We start from the raw sequence: 18,676 nt of genomic DNA, 5'->3' as shown, positions 1-18,676 counted from the left end.
ATTTTATGAAGAATAACTTTTTTTCGTAAAAGTGATAATAAAGTAGTTATCATAATTGTAATAAAATGATGAGTAGGGAGCGGATTTTATGCTAAATGCATATTGCATGCATATTTCGCATATTTGAGAACTTTACTAAATTTTGCATATTTTTAAAGAAACATGCATATTTTGTGCCTATTTAAAAACATTTGATGATATCCAACCTCCGATTAGGAGACGGCACTTGAAGAAGAAGAAAAACATTTAAGTCCAAAAAAAATTTTTAATTTTTTAATTCGACACAAAATTAATATTTCCCCGCACAGGATGTTCCATTAATTCGAGAACTACCTGAAGAGGGACGGCTCATTCACTGCCTTTTGATTTTTTCTTAGAAAATACCCGATCTTTGCACAAAGTACTTATAGTACGCCGATATCCCTCTTTATACTGTGCCGTTATAAAATGATTGTAGGATGTTAAAATGATGAATGATGGTTTACCGGGAAATCCGAATTTTATTTGCTTTTATTAATTGTACAATTTTATTATTTAGTACAATTTGTATCCCGATTTAGTAGGTAAATATAATTCTGGTGATGCTTTTAAATCCCCTATTGTTAAGAGAATTTGTTTGAGAATATTGTTTTACGATTTTCTAACGAAAATTGAAATAATCATGCTTTAGATCAGATCCCGTCTTTAAACGGCTTTAAAACTTTTGAGGATATATGCGAAATTTTTAATGGAAATTTTGAAATTGATTTTGGTTCAGAATTTTCGGATTTAACAAATTATTTTAAATACGCCCCGATTACTTCTGTTGATGTTGAAAGGCGTTTTCCAAGTTATAAAAATATTTTATCTGATTCTATCTGAAATATTTTATCTGAAAAAGTTTCCTCGTAAAAAATTTGGAAAAACACATTGTAGTGAATTATAATCGAAGATATAATATGAGTAATATTGTTGTTTTATTTTAAATATCAGTTGGTATCAGTTTTTGTAAAAAATGTGAATAAATTGCATATATAAAAAATAATGATTTTATTTGAAAGATAATAATTAAATAAGATTGCCGCCCCCTATAAAAGAACCCCCTAGAATACAATAGAACAGAAAATTTGTGGTTTCTCGAAATGCGCATTTTTAAAATTTTTGTGCATATCTTGCGCATATTTCGTAATTTTTTACTGCATATATATGCGCATATTTCATCAAAATTGATCGCATATAAATCCGCTCCCTAATGATGAGTATCCGTAATTTGAGAAAAAATTTAAAAATTTTTTTTCGATTAGAATGAGTAATTGTATATTTAAACATAGTTTTTAATTTCGAACAACTTTTCATAATAGCATTTTTTAATATTGTGGAATATATAGGTACTTTACTCTTTAACGAAATTCATATTTTTGACGTAACTCGTATAAAATTGATAAAATTTGATATCTGATGGTTGTGTTTTAGATTTTTGACCACCCAGAGCATTCTATAAAGAATAACTTTTTTTTCGAAAAATTGATAATACAAAAGTTTTCCATGTGGTTCCTAGCTACGCAGACATACTCTATAAGAGCTTCTGTATAAGAATTTTCAAATTGCAATGCCATATTCGGATTCAGCATAATCAAAAACAAAATAGAAACATATTTGATCAAAGTAAAATGATGAATTTAATGACATTTTTAAAATTATTGATAAAAAAAAAATTAATTGTTTACACAATTAATAAACAATTAGCGGCCAAATCTGCGAGTAGAACTTTTTACTTTAACATGTATATAAACTAATAAAAAAAGTTTTAGAAAATATAAGCTTGTTTGAATTTTTCCGAAACAATGCATATTTTCGTTTTAATTGCACTCCCCTTTACTGTCACTTGCCGTTGCGTTTAGTAAATTTCAATTTCCGACTTATCATCGACTTATTTCATTTGCTTTAAGGGGGGGGGTATGGTTTGAAATATTTAATTTTTTTATTATTTCAAATAAAAGTGCATACTTCCAAGAATACTCTCTGAAAATTTCAAAATAATCGGAGTAAAATTACCAGAGATACAGGGTGTTGAATATCCCTACCCTCGACTCGCGTTGCCGCGACTTCGCGCCAGCACGCTTGAGCATAGTGAGAAACGTTAAACAACTGTTCGCCTTATCTTTTGTAGATTACTCCTCGATTTAAAAAACATATTCCAATGTGCATCACTTTACGATTTGGCAGACAAATAAGAAGATGAAGATGCAGTTGTCAAAACTTTAAACGCATTTTTCTCAAAACTGCTTTTTCAAATGCGGTGGACATTGTAACTGAAAAACTACTGGGCCGATCTACCTGATATTTTGCACATATTTTCTTTAGACATTTCATGAGGTAACAACGTCGAGATATTTTACTTTTTTTGCTTATTTGTTGTTCAACAATAATAAGTCTGTTGATTTTCGCAAAATTTTTACCAAAAATTTCATTTTTTTGATTTCTGAGTGATACCAAAAATTCAAAAATCATTAAAAATAAAAAACTCGACGTTGTGACCTCGTGAAACTCATAAGCTCATTAAATCTTTTTGAATTTTTTGTTTCGTATGATCGAGTGACGAGTTGTGATGTCCACCGCAAAATCCATTCTTTTGTGAGCTGCCTGTCAAAATTTGTCATCAATGGCTTATTTTCCAATATTTTGGATTGGATTTTTTTCTAAGCATTCTTTGAATTGTACTTAATGTGCTTATTTAATTTAAAAATAAAATATTTGTACCATAGCTTCGAAAAAAATTCACAAAAATGTACTTGATACGTTGATTTCAAACCATACCCCCTCCTTAAATGATGACGCACGGATAAATATTCAGGAACTCAACTGTAGTCGTGGTAAGTGAAGGAGGAGCTGGAAGACGACAAATACACGAGTTCAAAAACTAAAAAAAAGACAACTTAAAACTACTATCATTTTTTATATCTCGGGATCTACTGAATATATCTTGATCTTTCTTTTTTAATTTGGATGTAATTTTTCTGTACATTAGAAATATGCAATTTGTCTATTTGTAACTTGACATTTATTAAATAATAAACAGGCTAATTTGTTTAAACAATTTTTGAAAAAAATAATGTTTTCCCAAAAATCTATGTTTTTAATCATACTATTATTATTAATCATAGAAAAAGTTAAGGTATATTTTAATAAATAAATTATCTTCAAAAAATATTATCTAATAAAATTAATTGATTTATTAAAGTGTACTTCAACTTTTTCTATGATCATTAATGATACTATGATTAAAAAAATAGATTTTTGTAAAAAAATATTTTTTCAAGAATTGTTTAAACAAATTAGACTGATTATAAATTAATAAATTTATAAACAAATTGCATATTTGTAATGTACGTAGAAATTACATACAAATTAAAACAAGAAAAATCAAGATCCATTGAGTTTATCCAGAGATACAGAAAACTGTATTAGTTTGAAATTACTTTTTCGGTATTTTAACTCGGTGGATTCGTAGGTTCCCTTCATTTACTTTGTTTATTAGTTGCTGTAAACTGTTCAAACTGTCTGCAAAAATAACGGTGTAGTCTTCATATTGGATGTTATTTGGGCGTTCTCCATTTAGGAGTATTCCATTTTCACAATTTTCCAAGGCTTCACTAAATATTTCTTCTGAATATAGGTTAAATTAATAATATAGGTGAAAGTATACATCCTTGTCTAACGCCTCGTAGAATCTGGATCGCTTCCGTTGGTTCATCTTTAATATTTGTTCAGGCTAAGGCTGCAGGGGCAAAAATTTACGCTAGCAGTAGCCGTAAAACGAACTTAGTTTCCGCGGAACGAAATAGGAATATCCGAACTGAACCGAATACAGGACTTGTGCGTAGTCGGTTCAGTTCGGCTATTCCTATTCCGTTCCGCGGAACCTTAAGTTCCTTTTACTTCTACTGCTAGCGTAAATTTGTCGCCCGTGGAGCCTTAGCCTTATTGTGGCTGATTAGTTCCAGTATAAATTTTGTATTATACGCCGGTCTTTATCATCCATTTGGGCTTTTGTTAGAACATCCATCATTTTTCGGTGTTGAGCTGTATCAAATGCTTTTGGTAGTCCACAAAGCAGGTGTAAATATCGCAAGTAAATAACTCTGCATCTTTGAAATAATACCTGTAGACTGTAGACTAAACAGTGCATCTCTTGTACCTACGCCTTTCATAAATCCAAACTGTGTGCCTTGTATTCTCTCTTCGCAGAGCTTGTATATTCTACGCTGCATAATTTTAAGAAAAAGCTTTAATGTATGGACCATTAGACTTATTAGCCTATATTCACCGCACTTTTTGGCTTCTTTTTTGCTACGTTTCTTTGGTAACGTAATAAATTCTGAAACTATCCAATCTTTTGAGATATTGCCTGTGTCATAGATATTATTGACGATTTTACATAGTATTCTTAAAGATTCATCATCAAGAAGTTTAAGAAATTCAGATTGTACTCTGTCTGGTCCTGGAGATCTCCCTTCTTTTAGTGATGTTATGGCTGCTCTTATTTCTGCCACTAGTATAGGTGGTCTTGTTTCCGTAGGTATTGAGGACTGGTTCTCCCTCTCATCAAAAGATAAATGTCGTATGTAATTTTTCCAGGTATTATCGATACTCTCTTTGTCCACGATTATCTCTCCATTGTCATTAACAAGTTTACTTATTTTTCTGTTTTTACATTTGCCTGTAATTTTTCTTACCTTCTTTTGCACGTATTTACTTTGTAGAATTTCGATTTCTTGGCATTTTTTTTCTAGTTCTTTCTGTTTGGCTTCTCTGATCTTTCTCTGTATCTCTCGTTGTAATGATTTAAACATGGAGTTATCGTTCTTGTTTTTAATTCTTTCTTCCATCAGTTGCAGAATCTCTGTCGTCATCAATGTCTTATTCTTACCTTTTTCGTTCTTCATAAAATTGTCTTTAATGTCGTCTATCGTTTTATTAAGGGATTCTATCTTATCTTCTGTGCTTTCCGTTGTATTAACGATTTCTTTGAATTTTCTATTTACTGTTTTGCTGACTATTTCTTTTACTTCACTACATTTCAGTTTTCTTATGTCGTGTTTTTTACAGCTTTTCCGCGTATTTTCTTTAACTTGGTTCTATACACGCCCACTAAAGGATTGTGGTCAGGATAGGTTTTAACACTGTTAAGACTATTTCGATATCTTTTGTTAACAAGCATATGATCTATTTGATTTCTGATAATAACGTCTTCTCCGTTGTTTCTAGGTGATTTCCACGTATACAGGCGTGTAGGTGGTAGTTTTGTAAAATGTGTTTAGCACGATTCAGTCATGCTCAGCTGCAAAGATACTCATTGTTTCTCCGCGTTGCCCTTCTGTTCCGTTACCTATGACTTTTATGATTGTTATAATCACCGGTGACGTATTTATTTGTAACAGGAGGATTCTATCGTTCACTGGTATGAAGTCATTGACATGTTTGGTTATACTTTTATGTGTGATATATCCGACTCCATTTTCATATTTACCATTTTCTGATCCTGAATAGTATACTTTGTAGTCTTCTTTGCCACAACAACTTGAGTCAGGCCACCTAATTTCGCTGGTGCCCATTATTTCTATTTTCATGCGTTCCATTTCTTTGATTGCGCATTGGATTCTTCCTGATTGAGCCATCGTCTTAACGTTCAAAGTGGATATCCTCTTCAGACAATTCGTGTGAATTTTTCCTAGAGGTGTGTTATTTGGTATTTCACAGGAATTTTGCATATTAATGACCTGGGAGGTCCTGTGGTCATGGAAATGACCTCTATTGCCGGATCTTGGACTTCGATCTCCATAATCAGTAAGCGAATTTGTTTTGAGTTGTACAGCCATTATGATTGTACCAGAGATATTCATGGGATCTTTAATATAGTGGTATCTCGTTGCCATCTATATTCTTATGCCGTTGACCAAACCATTGATTCTTCCACCTTTGGGGAAGTAAATGCCTAATTGGTGATAAGTATCAGTCTGATTTTTGCATGACAGTTTATTGAAAGGGTAACAAATCAGTTGGAATTTCTGTCTGACAAAATACATGTGACGTTTTCGTAGTCTGACGTACCAAATTTTTAACGTGTTCTACAATTAAAACTTCCCCTGTTCCAGCGTCCATACATGAAAGTTTGTCCGACTAGACACCGTTAAGCTATTAACAAATGTTCAGATTACTATTATAGTCTAGTAAAATAAAATTACACTACATGTAAATCAAAATGTAAATTCGTACAGATTGAAACAAATTTTATATCAAAGTTTAGGTGGGTACAAAAGATATTTTCAAGAAAGTATCCAAATCATACAAGGGGATCATTGTTTAAATAATTAAAAAGGGGTCATTTTTGCAAAAAAAATACTTTTTTTACTGCTGAGATCATTAAATTACCGATGAAGGTATATGGGATTTTTTTCTGCAAAGTTGAAGGGTAAGTCTTTCACATAAGTCGTACTAAATTAAATTTGACCCCCTATTTATTTAAATAATTGTATATAAAACTTTAAAAACAAATTTGCAAAAAATTATTTTTAGCGTTTTAAATAAGCAATATAAAATATCTTATTTCACAGACTAAATTGCGCTATGTTATCAGTATTAAGCAAAAAAAAAATTGGTCCAAAAATATTTAATATTTTTTGATATATTGAATTTGATTTTTAAATGTTACTCTATTTTCTATTGCAAAAACGCGGTTGTTGCCAAAGAAATATTCACCTGTATTAAATCTTATTATTTTTATTTTTATGTATGTTTTTGATAAATGTATTGATAAATTCAAATTTCAATTAAACTTCCCCCTAAAATTACATTTGAAAATTATTCAAATTTATTTACAATTTGTTTTTTTAATAACGTCGCGGCGATTAAATGTTTTGAAATGCCGTTTCGATAATTGAGTTCCTGGGAATTTTTCACTAATTAACAAATTTTTTTGCCTTTTTTTCCTCTTCTTTTTTTTTCTTGGAGTTATATTATTACGGGCCCTTTTAGGGTTAAGCTTCATTAAGACTGTCGAAACTCTAAGTTGTAGATTCTAGACATAAAAATATTAAGATTGGTCTAAAATCACTTAAATAAAATGTGGCTACTTACTGAGTTACAGGGTGTTTTATTTCAAAATTTAAAAATTATTTTTACCAATTACTTTCAAACTATTCGACATATCCTTATCATACTTGGCAGAAAGTGTATGTACTATACAGTCTACTAAACTGTGATAAATAAAAGTTTCTAGCTACTACCAGAGGCGTACGACAGGGGATAGTTAATGGTTGACCCTTCCCAAATTCTACGCCACTGAGGGAATTACTATTTTAGCGAAATTTTTCGATTATCCAATACTTTCTATGTAAATAATATACTCTTTACTGGTAATGATTAAGTCACTACTTTTCGAGATATTGGACTTTAAAAATGAAACGGCATAGTTATTTTGATTCATTCATTCATTCATTTTAAACTTCCAATATCTCTCAAACTGATGGCTTTATCAATACCAATAAAATTATTGACATACAAAGTATTGGAGAATCGAAAAATTTCGCTAAAATAGTAATTCACTAAGTGGCGTAGAATTTGGGAAGGGTCAATCATTCACTATCCCCTGTCGTACGCCTCTGGCACTAGCTAGAAACGTTTATTAATCACAATTTAGTAGGGTGTATAATAGCCACACTTTCTGCCAAGTATGATAAGGATACGTCAAATAGTTTTAAAGTACTTGGTAACAATAATTTTTAAATTTTTAAATAAAACACCCTGTAACTCAGTAAGTAGCCACATTTTATTTAAGAGATTTTAGTTAAATCTTAATATTTTTAGGTCTAGAATCTACAACTCAGAGATTCGATATTCTTAATAAAATTTAACCATAAAAGGGCCCGTAGTAATGTAACTCCAAGAAAAAAAAAAAGAAGAAGAAAAAACGACAAAAAAATTTTTTTAATTAGTAAAAAATTTCCAGGAACCCAATTATCGAAACGACATTTCTAAATACTTAATCCCCGCGACGTTATTAAAAAAACAAATTTTAAACAAATTTGAATAATTTTCAAATGCAATTTTAGGGGGGAGTTTAATTGAAATTTGAATTAGTCAATACATTTATCTAAAATATATATAAAAATAAAAATAATGACATCTTAAGCAGGTGAATATTTCTTTGGCAACAACCGCGTTTTTGCAATTTAAAATATAGTAACATTTAATAAACAAATTCAATATCTCAAAAAATATTAAATATTTTTGGACCAATTTTTTTTTGCTTAATACTGATAACATACTGCAACTTAGTATGTAAAATAAGATATTTTATAGTGCTTATTTAAAACGCTAAAAATAATTATTTGCAAATTTGTTTTTAAAGTTTTATATACAATTATTTAAATAAATAGGGGGTCAAATTTAATTTAGTAAGTCTTATGTGAAAGATTTACTCTTCAACTTTGCAGAAAAAAATACCATAGATCTTCATTAATAAGTGAATTACCTCAGCAGTTAAAAAAGTATATTTTTTGCAAAAATGGCCCCTTTTTAATTTTTTAAACAATGATCCCCTTGTATGATTTGGATACTTTCTTGAAAATATCTTTTGTACCCACCTAAACTTTGATATAAAATTTGTTTTAACCTGTACGAATTTACATTTTGACTTTTTTTTATTTTATTAGGCTATTAATCAATTTTTTTTGGTACGCGGGATCTAGGCATATAAGGTTAAAGTACATATTTTCAGAAAGTGCGAATATTTTAGTTTATTAAAAATTCTTAGCAGAAACAAGGTACCTATATTCCAACTTTTGCAACCCAGCAGAATGTGTTATAAAGCAAGTTGACCTTAAGCTATAATAAGAAGAACTTATTAGGATTGCTGAATCTCAATATGGACACTCAAACGATCCCCAAATATTAGAAATATCAAATAATATTAAAAGAATGTCGTTATAATTTATTTTTATACTAACAGGTACTTTTAAACTGGGCTTAGATAACTAGGCACACACTTTTATTTTGTCTGTACCTAAGGCTGTGTCTTGGTTTGTTTGAGATGCTGAACTGAATCATTGGAATTTAGATTGGGGTACCTATTTAATTGAAAAGTAGGATCAATTTGGCAAGTGGAAAGTGACATCAGCAAATCATTACATAGAATTTCTAAAGGTAATTTTTTAGTTTGAGGGGTTTTAATTGTAAAATTTTTTGACGGTTGGCCAGATATATGTCGCGTCTAAGTCACTGTTTAGAGCACCAGGAAACTCTCTAACCCTCTAACTATCTTTCTAAAGAAAGATATCTCTTTATTTGTTTTCAGAAGTTTCTGTTGATGCTATAGTTTATTTGGTATTTATATAGTTTTGTAGGTTAAAGTTTTGTTTTAGCTTGGCTGAGGCTAGTTTTCTTTTTTTACTTTTGCTGTGCACTCTATATCCCATCAAATACAACCTACCCTATGTGTATGTGTTTGCTTAGGCTTAGGTACATAATAATAGTGTTTACATATGGTGCTTCTGCTATTATTACTATACAACTAAAATTTTACAAGGACTAATGAATCAGAGGGAACGACAACTTTTTAGAGGCACATTGAAAAAACAAACACAGTAATGTCTACACAAAAAGAGCACGAAGAAGGACGTTAAATATTTTCATAGCTACAAAAACAACTTGTTAACCCGGGAACAGTCGCGCTCTTTTACAACAGACGCGAATTTACAACAAATCTTTATGTTATAGTATTTTTATTTACTTGTAATGTTAGAAATATTATTTCTAACAATTATTAAAGCTAAGTTTTTCTCACCAAAGCCATAAATTCCAAAAAAAAAGAAGAAGAAGGAGAAGAAAAAAAAAAGAAAAAAAAACGAAAAAAAACATAAACCTACGCATTACTACACCTTTCCTCGAGGCACTTACGAGTGAAAAGTTATGTTGCAAAATTTTTCATCAAGTTATCACGAAAAAGGATAAAATGTTAGATTTTTTAAATAACATTTAGATATAATGTAAAAAGTAACAGAACCTATAGATATAGGCAGCGGAGTGAGACAGGGGGACTCATTGAGCACTATGCTTTTCAATTTAATCATGGATGAAATCATCAAAAGCGTCGACAAAGAGGCGGATACCGAATGGGAAACAAAGAAGTAAAAAGTGTTCTGTTAGATACACAGACGACGTAATACTAATAACTCAAGATGAAGATGAAGTCTGCAAAAAATATTAGTCCACAGTTTTAACACAAGAGCAAAAGAATTCAATAATGACAATTTTTTCTCAGAAAACTAAAACAATAGATAGTAATCAGTAAAGAACCAACCAAATGTAAAATAGAAATTGATGGCATGAGTACTGAATAAGTAGTGACAATAAAATTCCTTGGAATTATACTGTCCAGCTACGGAGACCTGGACATTTAGGCTATTGATTATACTCAAAATAAGATAGCTAAAAGGAACTACAACGTTAACGGGGTTTTATTATTTGATATGGTCAATGGACATCTATATATGAAAAAACCGCGGAGTGCTACCATTTAAAGGGGTGCGTTTTTGAGAAATGGGTGAATAAGTCCCTGGGCACAGGTTACATTAGAGTGAGTTCTATGCACTTTTGGTACAAATAAGTCTACATAAAAATTGTTCCTGGTTAAATTTTCTATCTAAATATAACTTTCTAAAGTCAAAGATACTTTTTTTTTACAAAAATATATTCAAAAGAAAAAGCACAAAGAAACCCAAAAGAAAATAAATTTTGTTTTTTGTCCCATAACTTTTGTCCACGGGGATATAGGTATAGACATTGCTTCACAGAAAAAAACTTACAAATCTTCTCTTTAAAATGATGTTTGGTAGAGGTCATTAGGATTTACAGTTTTGGAAATATGATTTTTCAAAATTCGCCACTCAGCAATTTTGGGCAATTTTCCTTGTTATTTCGCAAATATTGTTCTGTAACTTTTTTCTACGTAACTTTAGGTATATGCAATGGTACACGTAATAGGAATAAAAATCAATTACCTTTAAACTGGTCCGCTGTATAACGTTTTACGACTTTTTTAAAGAGATTATGGTTCTCCAAGGTTTTATACTTTTAACAATTTTTTTATAATATAATATAAAAATCAAATAAGATTATTATATATTATATACTACATAATACCTAATATAAAAAAATATTATTTCCTACATTTTTTACGATTATTTTTGAAATTTCTCATTATAACTTTTTTTTTCTTGTACATGAATATACTATCTATATATTGCGCAACAAAAAGGGCTTACTTTGTGTTCTTTAAAATGGTGTATCATCTATATTTAAATACATAATGGAAACCGAGCGATTCTTTGATATTTTTTTACCTGTATTATTTAAAATTATTTCTTTTACAAAAATTACATAAACGTTATTCTTAAAAAACATCACTTTAGTAAAAATTATTTAAACGTTGACATTTAAAAAATTTTCAAAATCAAAGTCCATCTCTTCGTTAGCATTAGCTTCAATATCTTCCTCTGACACCTCAGTTATCTTATAGTTCCCACAATTAGTACCCATGCACATGCACCCTTTGTTGAATATTGAACAACTAATTCCTATCTTCCTACAACCGCAGTTTTTTGTACATTCTTTGGTACATTTACATGCTATTTTTTCAAGCAAAGCTTGTGCAGGAGCTTTGACAGTAAATATTGGAATTAATCCATATTTTGAAGTTTGTCCGGCCGAGTCAAGTGGATTCAAAGTATCACCTATAAAAATAAGATTCAATCATAACACACAATCACATAAAAAAGTTATAATGAGGAATTTAAAAAATAATCCTAAAATCAAAAATCGTTGCAAGTACTTATTACAATTTGAAAAAGTATATCTCATTCAAAAATAACCCTAGAATTTTTTATAGTACAACATTTTAAAGTAAACAGAATAAGCCTTATTTTTTATTATATAATATATACCATATAGAAAAAAAAGTTATAATGGGAAATTTAAAAAATAATCGTAAAAAATATAAAAACTCGTTAAAAGTATAAAGTCTTGAAAAGGATAACCTCTTTAAAAGAATTCGTACAACATTATACAGTAGACCATTTTAAAGGTAATTGATTTCTATTCCTCTTACATGTACCATTGCATATACCTAAAGTTACGTAGAAAAAAGTTACAGAACAATATTTGCGAAATAACAAGGAAAATTGCCCAAAATTGCTGTGAGTGGCGAATTTTGAAGAATCATATTTCGAAAACTGTAAATCCTACTGACCTCTACTAAACATAATTTTAAAGAGAAAATATGTACGTTTTTTTCTGTGAAGCAATATCTATACCTATATCCCCGTGGACAAAAGTTATGGGACAAAAAACAAAATTTCTTTCTTTTGGGTTTCTTTGTGCTTTTTCTTTTGAATACATTTTTGTAAAAAAAAGTATCTTTGACTTCAAACAGTTATATTTAGATAGGAAATTTAACCAGGAACAATTTTTATGTAGACGTGTTTGTACCAAAAGTGCATAGAACTCACCCTAATGTAACCTGTGCCCAGGGACTAATTCACCCATTTCTCAAAAACGCACCCCTTTAAATGGTAGCACTCCGCGGTTTTTTCATATATAGAGATTCATTGACCATATGAAATAATAAAACCCCGTTAACGTTGTAGTTCCTTTCTATAGTACATAATCAATAGCCTAATTACTGGACAAAAAAAAATGAGAAATCAAATGCAAAAAGAAAATATAGACTGATAGCATGCCTTAATAACACTATATAGCGACACCGACAATACCGACATATTAACACTGAGATGAAGTCAAGACTATAAAATCAGTGTAAGATAGGGTGACCAAATCGTAAACAAAACGGGACACACACTAGAATTTTCCTCAGGAGGAAAATAGCTTGCGCACCGATTTTTTTTTGCATTGCTTGTGAAAGACAAGTTACTTTTTTCTACTCTTCTTTATATATTTTTCATATGACATGGAGGGGGGAGGTCAACCCCCAAAACGCCATATTTACGTACTATTTAGGATGAAGACTGCGAAACAGGCACAATGCTAAAAAACTTTGTCAGAATGACGGAATGAACAAAACTGGGAAGAATACCAATTAGCGAGAAACAAGGCCAACGCAATAAATAAAAAAAAGAAAAATAAATGGTTTCCCTGGAGGATATTGAAAAAGACAGAAAAAACCATAAAATAAAACAATTTTACAAAAAAGTCAGAGCAACCAAAAATACGCCCAGCATTAAAACCAAAAAACTCAAAAATCAAAAAACCTAAAAGGAGAAACCGTATTTGAAGACAAATACATCAGCAGAATATGGGAAGAATATTACGAAAAAATGCTATTCACTATATTATACGAAGGAAACACACTATGATGAAGAAGTAAGGCAGTACAAGATAACGACGAGGTAGAAATTCCCACAGAAAAAGTACAAAAACAAATTAAAACCTAGGAAACCAAAAAACTAGCAGGAAACAGAAAACTAAAGACTACCAAACTAAAGACTACCAGACAAGCAAACATACAAAACATGAGACAAGGCATGCGCTGAACGAATATTATGAGAATACCAGAACGGGTTCAGACAGTGGAGGTTGATGATTAATCCATACATACAGTGGAGCAAATATTTCAAAAATCGAGAGAATAGAACAGAAAAATGCACCTAATATTCCTAGCCTTCAAAAGCGCTTGTGATACAATCAACCGGACGAAAATCATGGAGGAGCTAGAGAATGTTGGAATCCCAGAAAAATGAAGACATATGCTAACAGTGAGCCTAAAAACACCACAGCAAGGATAAGGATCAGTTTCTACGGAACAACTTCTAAGGAGATCAACATAAAGAAAGGCGTGAAATAAGGTGAGTCTATCTACCCGACACTATTTAACCTGATATTGGAAGTAATCATAAGGAGGAAAAACTTTGCAAACAAAAACACTATTAGAGATCAACGTCAACTAGTAGCATATGCAGATGATCTGGCGATCATAGCTAACACGAAGATGACACTTATAAAAGCGGTTGGAAAATTACATAGAGAAGAGGACTAGAGATAAACCATCACAAAACAAAGTACATGACGATAGGGAAGGACGACACAACAATTTTGAAAGGCAAAAAATATATGGAATGAATAGAAATCTGCTGAGAAGCAAGACTCTAAGTAAGAGAACAAAGATGAACTTATATAAGACCTGTTGTTACATATGGGATGGAAACAACGACGATTAACAAGAAAGAGGAAGATAGCCCTCTTAAATTTGAAAGAAAAATAGTGAGAACAATGCTGGGCCTGAATGTAAAAAGAACGGGAGAAATAAGAATGAAAACAATTGCCGAAATTGAAGAAGAATTAAACAGAGGCAGAGGAAATAATATAATCAGATACATAAAATCAACCCAACGTAAATACGGGACATTTAGGCGTCCCGAGAGACTTTTTCGGGACCCCGGGACAAATCAGTTAAAAACGGGACAATCCCGTTTTTATGGGACGTTTGGCCACCCTAGTGTAAGACCAATATACATCAGAAACAAGACCAGATACAGCCACAACACAAAAAGTTCTATGTTGTTCTGGAGCTATTTTCTTGTGGCATTTTTATAATCAATTACTTCTAGTGGGAAATAAGCCACAATTTTACCAAAAAATTATTTTATTAATGTTTCGAAGCCCAAATCGGGTTTCGTTGTCAAAATACTACTAAAATAAACAAAAATGTTGTTGCTAAGTAAAAAATTCTTCTAATAATTTATTTAATCTGACTCATTTATATTGGAAATTCAGACGTATATTATACATTTTAAAGTAGAAGACTTTAAAATGATATCGCCAATATTTATGAGTTGCTTTCCTGGGACGACTTTACTAAAAGATAGTTCATTCGATTACATTAAATCAATCCCAACTCAAGAATATCCGTCACCAAAAAATCGTAGCATGTGATCTGTCTTTAAAAAAACAACCAAATGCAACGATGAGAGTAAAATTCTCGCGTTAGAGATTCCATAGTAAATCACGAGGGAAAACCAGGAAAAAATCTCTTGGTGGTCTTTTTAAAGACAGATCACATGCTATGATTTTTTTGTGACGGATATTCTTGAGTTGGGATTGATTTCATGTAATTGAATGAACTATCTATAGATAATCACAAGAGATAGAGATAATAATATAGTGAAAACCTTCCTTGAGGTATCGATTCGCCAATGAACAAGCAGAATTGCTTATAAAGAGAAAAGGAAGAAGAAGAAGATAAAAAACGGGTTATTCAGGGTTAAAAATTGTGTAAAATAGGGAAAGTATTAGATAACGATTGCCATATTGATTCGTTGTCATTCAAAATATAGAATTTTCTGCAGGCACCTATAACTTATAAAACCTTATTTTAAACTGTACGGATACCATCAATTTCTCGAATTTCAGTTACAAATGCACAATACGCTTAGATAATAGCTTATAATTACTTAAGATAATAGTTAATTGACTTTAAATTCCTTACTTAACCAATGACTAATTTCGATGTATTCCAAACGAGTAGTTTTCATTAAACACTGGATTTTTTCAACACGACCTTCAGAAAAGTTTGGCAAGCGACACTCACGTCCGAACAAAATCTCTGAACTGAAACTGAACAGAATAACGAAATTAGCATACGCGCTTCTCTTACGTATTTTTATGATTGTCGCCATTCAACCATTAGCATTGGCCCAATCATTCATATTGTCGATAAAATACGCCAAATAGTTTAAGAAATTTCAGACAGCTTTAATTTAGTTTAAAAATAATAAATTGTTTTTTTTTGTATTTAAAAAATAAACATACACCTAATGTACAAGATTAATCAGCATTTTTTCTTTAACCTAATTTTCCTACCTAACTAAAACCTAGTGGTTTTTATGGTCTCCAAAAGGAAATATGGCGCTTTATAAGAGGTCAAAGAACGGAGGTAAAGGAACTAAAGAACCAAAACACATAGAAAAGGATACATGGATTGACTATCTAAAAAAGCTCTATGCAGGGGAAGAACAAAAAATGACGTTAGAGGCGGAAATATCAGAAATTACCACAAATGAAGATGTTAATATAAGTTCGGAAAATACTTGAAAAGCTGAAGAACAGGTAGCTGAAGAACAAAGCTGCAGGTAAGGATGGAATACCAAAAGATTTACTGAAATATTGTGGAGCAGCAATGACAGAACAATTAACAACATTTATTAACAAAATCATAAAACACAATAAAATACCCGAAGAATGGAGAACAGGCTAAATAATCATTCTAGTATTCACAAGGAGATAAAAAGAAGCCAGAAAACTACAGAGGTATCAACTTGTTCAATACTACCCTAAAACTTAGAACTAAAATTTTACAACACCTAATGAATCAAAGGATAAGTTTAGCAGATGAATAACAGGGTTTTCGTACTGGAAGATCGTGTACAGATGCAATATTCGTCATAAAACAAATTATTGAAAAATCACTAGAGTATAATATACCAGCATTTCTATGTCTGATCAACTTAAAGAAAGCATTTGACAGAGTAAGACTCAAAGATGTAATCCATCTTCTGTATAATAGAGAAGTCCGCCTAGATATCATAAAATCTATTGAAAACATCTACCGAAACAACAAAATGGAAGTCAGAATAGATAAACAACTTACACAACCTATATAAGACAGGGAGACTCATTGAGTCCTATGTTCTTCAATTTAGTTATGGACGAAATCATCAAAAACGTCAACAAAGAAGAAGATATGGAATGGGAATCAAAGAAGTAAAAATACTCTGCTACGTAGACGACGTATTATCGATAGCCCAAGATGAAGATAGTCTGCAAAAACTAGTCTACAGATTTACTATAAGAGCAATAGAATTAAACATGACAATTATTTCATCTCAGAAAACTAAAACAATAGTAATCAGTAAAGAACCAATCAGATACAAAATATAAATTGATGGTATCAGTATTGAACAAGTAATGAAAGTAAAATAACTTGGAAATGCATTGGCAAGTTACGGAGATTTGGACAAAGAAGTGAGAAATCAAGTTAAAAAAGCTAATGCAGGATGCCTTAATAACACTTCATGGCAAAACCGACATATTAACATTGAGATGAAGTCAAGAATTTATAAAGCCAGTGTAAGACCAATAATGACATATGCATCAGAAACAAGACCTTATACAGCCACAACACAAGGACTACTGGAAATGGCAGAGATGAGAGTACTGAGAAGAATTACAGGAAATACGCTGAGAGATCGAAAGAGGAATGAAGACATTAGAAGACAATGTAACGTACAGTGTATAAACGAATGGACACTAAATAGAAAAAAATAATGGAATAACCACATAACCAGAATGAGAGAGACACGTGTTGTCAAAATAACAAGAGATAAATCACCAATCGGTAGAACAAAGTATCGGCCGACCGCGCAAAATATGGAGTGACAACCTTCCATAGAGGTATCAATCCGCCAATGAACAAGCAGAATTGATTATAAAAAGGAGGAAGAAAAAGAAGTAAAACCTACCTTTCCTACCTAAACCCTCTCCTACCTAAAACTACCGACCCATTACCGACCCATTAGTCTCTTGTCACACATGTGCAAGCTTTTTACCAGGGTGAACACTAACCGACTTGAAATCAAATTGGACTTTTACCAGCCATAGCTTTCGCTCATGGTTCGGGACAAACGATCACCTACTATCACTGAAGGTTATCATGAAACCTCTCCTGTCCACTGCTGGACATAGGTTTCTCCCATTTTTCGCCACTCTCCACGGTGCTGTGCGTCTTGTTATTTCTTGGATATTCGTTTAATATCGTCCATCCAGCGTGTTAGAGGTCGTCCTCTGCTGCGTTTGCCTTCTCTTGGGCACCAGGCAATTAATTTTCTGGTCCATCTTGAGTCTTTTAGTCTCCCTACGTGACCTGCCCAACTTCATTTTAGCCTGGCTATACGTTCGACGACATCAGTAACACCTGTTCTTTTCTTCAGGTCTTGGTTCCTTATTTTATCTTTTTTTGCCAACCGCAGGGAAGTTTAGTCCATGAAATTATGAAATTTTGACACTATTTACATTTAGGAAATTTTGCCACTATTCACTTTTAAATTTCTTAGGTTAATTAATTATATCGGAGATTTTTGTGCTTTCCTAGTTATTTCTTTAATTTTTAGACTTTTAGTCTGCATTTAAATAAGCAAACTGTAGTTTTTGGAACTCTTTAGCGACATGTTATTCGTCTTATAAGTTGTCCGGTACTGATTACTGGATTACCTTCGAAGGCCAACCTGGTCAACCAAAAAAGAAGATAAATCTGGCGATTTTTATGCCATTCTTGGGTGTGAATCTGTCTTTTGACTTTACTCCTCCTAATTTAAATCGTTTTTCTAATATACAGGGTGTTTGATAAAGAATGAGCCATAGGTTAACAGTACATTCCTGAAGTTAAAAAAAGGGGATTTAAGCTAACTTACCTTAGTACGAAAGTTGATATACCGATAGTTAAATAAACGAAATACCAAGTTAAACTTTTATTTTATTTATTTTTGAATATTTCCTGACAGGCGTGAAACAACAACACGAAACTTGGTAAGTGGTGCTGGTAGTATACACCCTTTTAAATTATGTTAAA

The 18,676-nt window shown here is 31.5% G+C and overlaps 1 protein-coding gene across 3 annotated transcripts in view; it reads right to left on the bottom strand.

Moving 5' to 3' along the window:
- LOC114325182 (PRL-1 phosphatase-like) overlaps nt 1-18,676 on the bottom strand; it is a 113,240-nt gene that overhangs the window by 78,890 nt on the left and 15,674 nt on the right. The window contains exon 1 of one of the 3 annotated variants that reach the window (XM_028273174.2): nt 15,539-15,666. The exons of 1 other annotated variant lie outside the window; for it this stretch is intronic. The gene's annotated coding sequence lies outside the window, so the exon portion shown is untranslated. Of the gene's footprint in view, nt 1-15,538; nt 15,667-18,676 lie in introns of those variants that run through there. One more of the 3 variants, XM_028273175.2, reaches the window with a different exon arrangement.

Source organism: Diabrotica virgifera, chromosome 9, assembly GCF_917563875.1.
Source record: "Diabrotica virgifera virgifera chromosome 9, PGI_DIABVI_V3a".
NCBI classification, from domain to species: domain Eukaryota; kingdom Metazoa; phylum Arthropoda; class Insecta; order Coleoptera; family Chrysomelidae; genus Diabrotica; species Diabrotica virgifera.
Note: the sequence above shows the minus strand (reverse complement) of the source record. Positions and strands in the feature narration are given on the sequence as shown.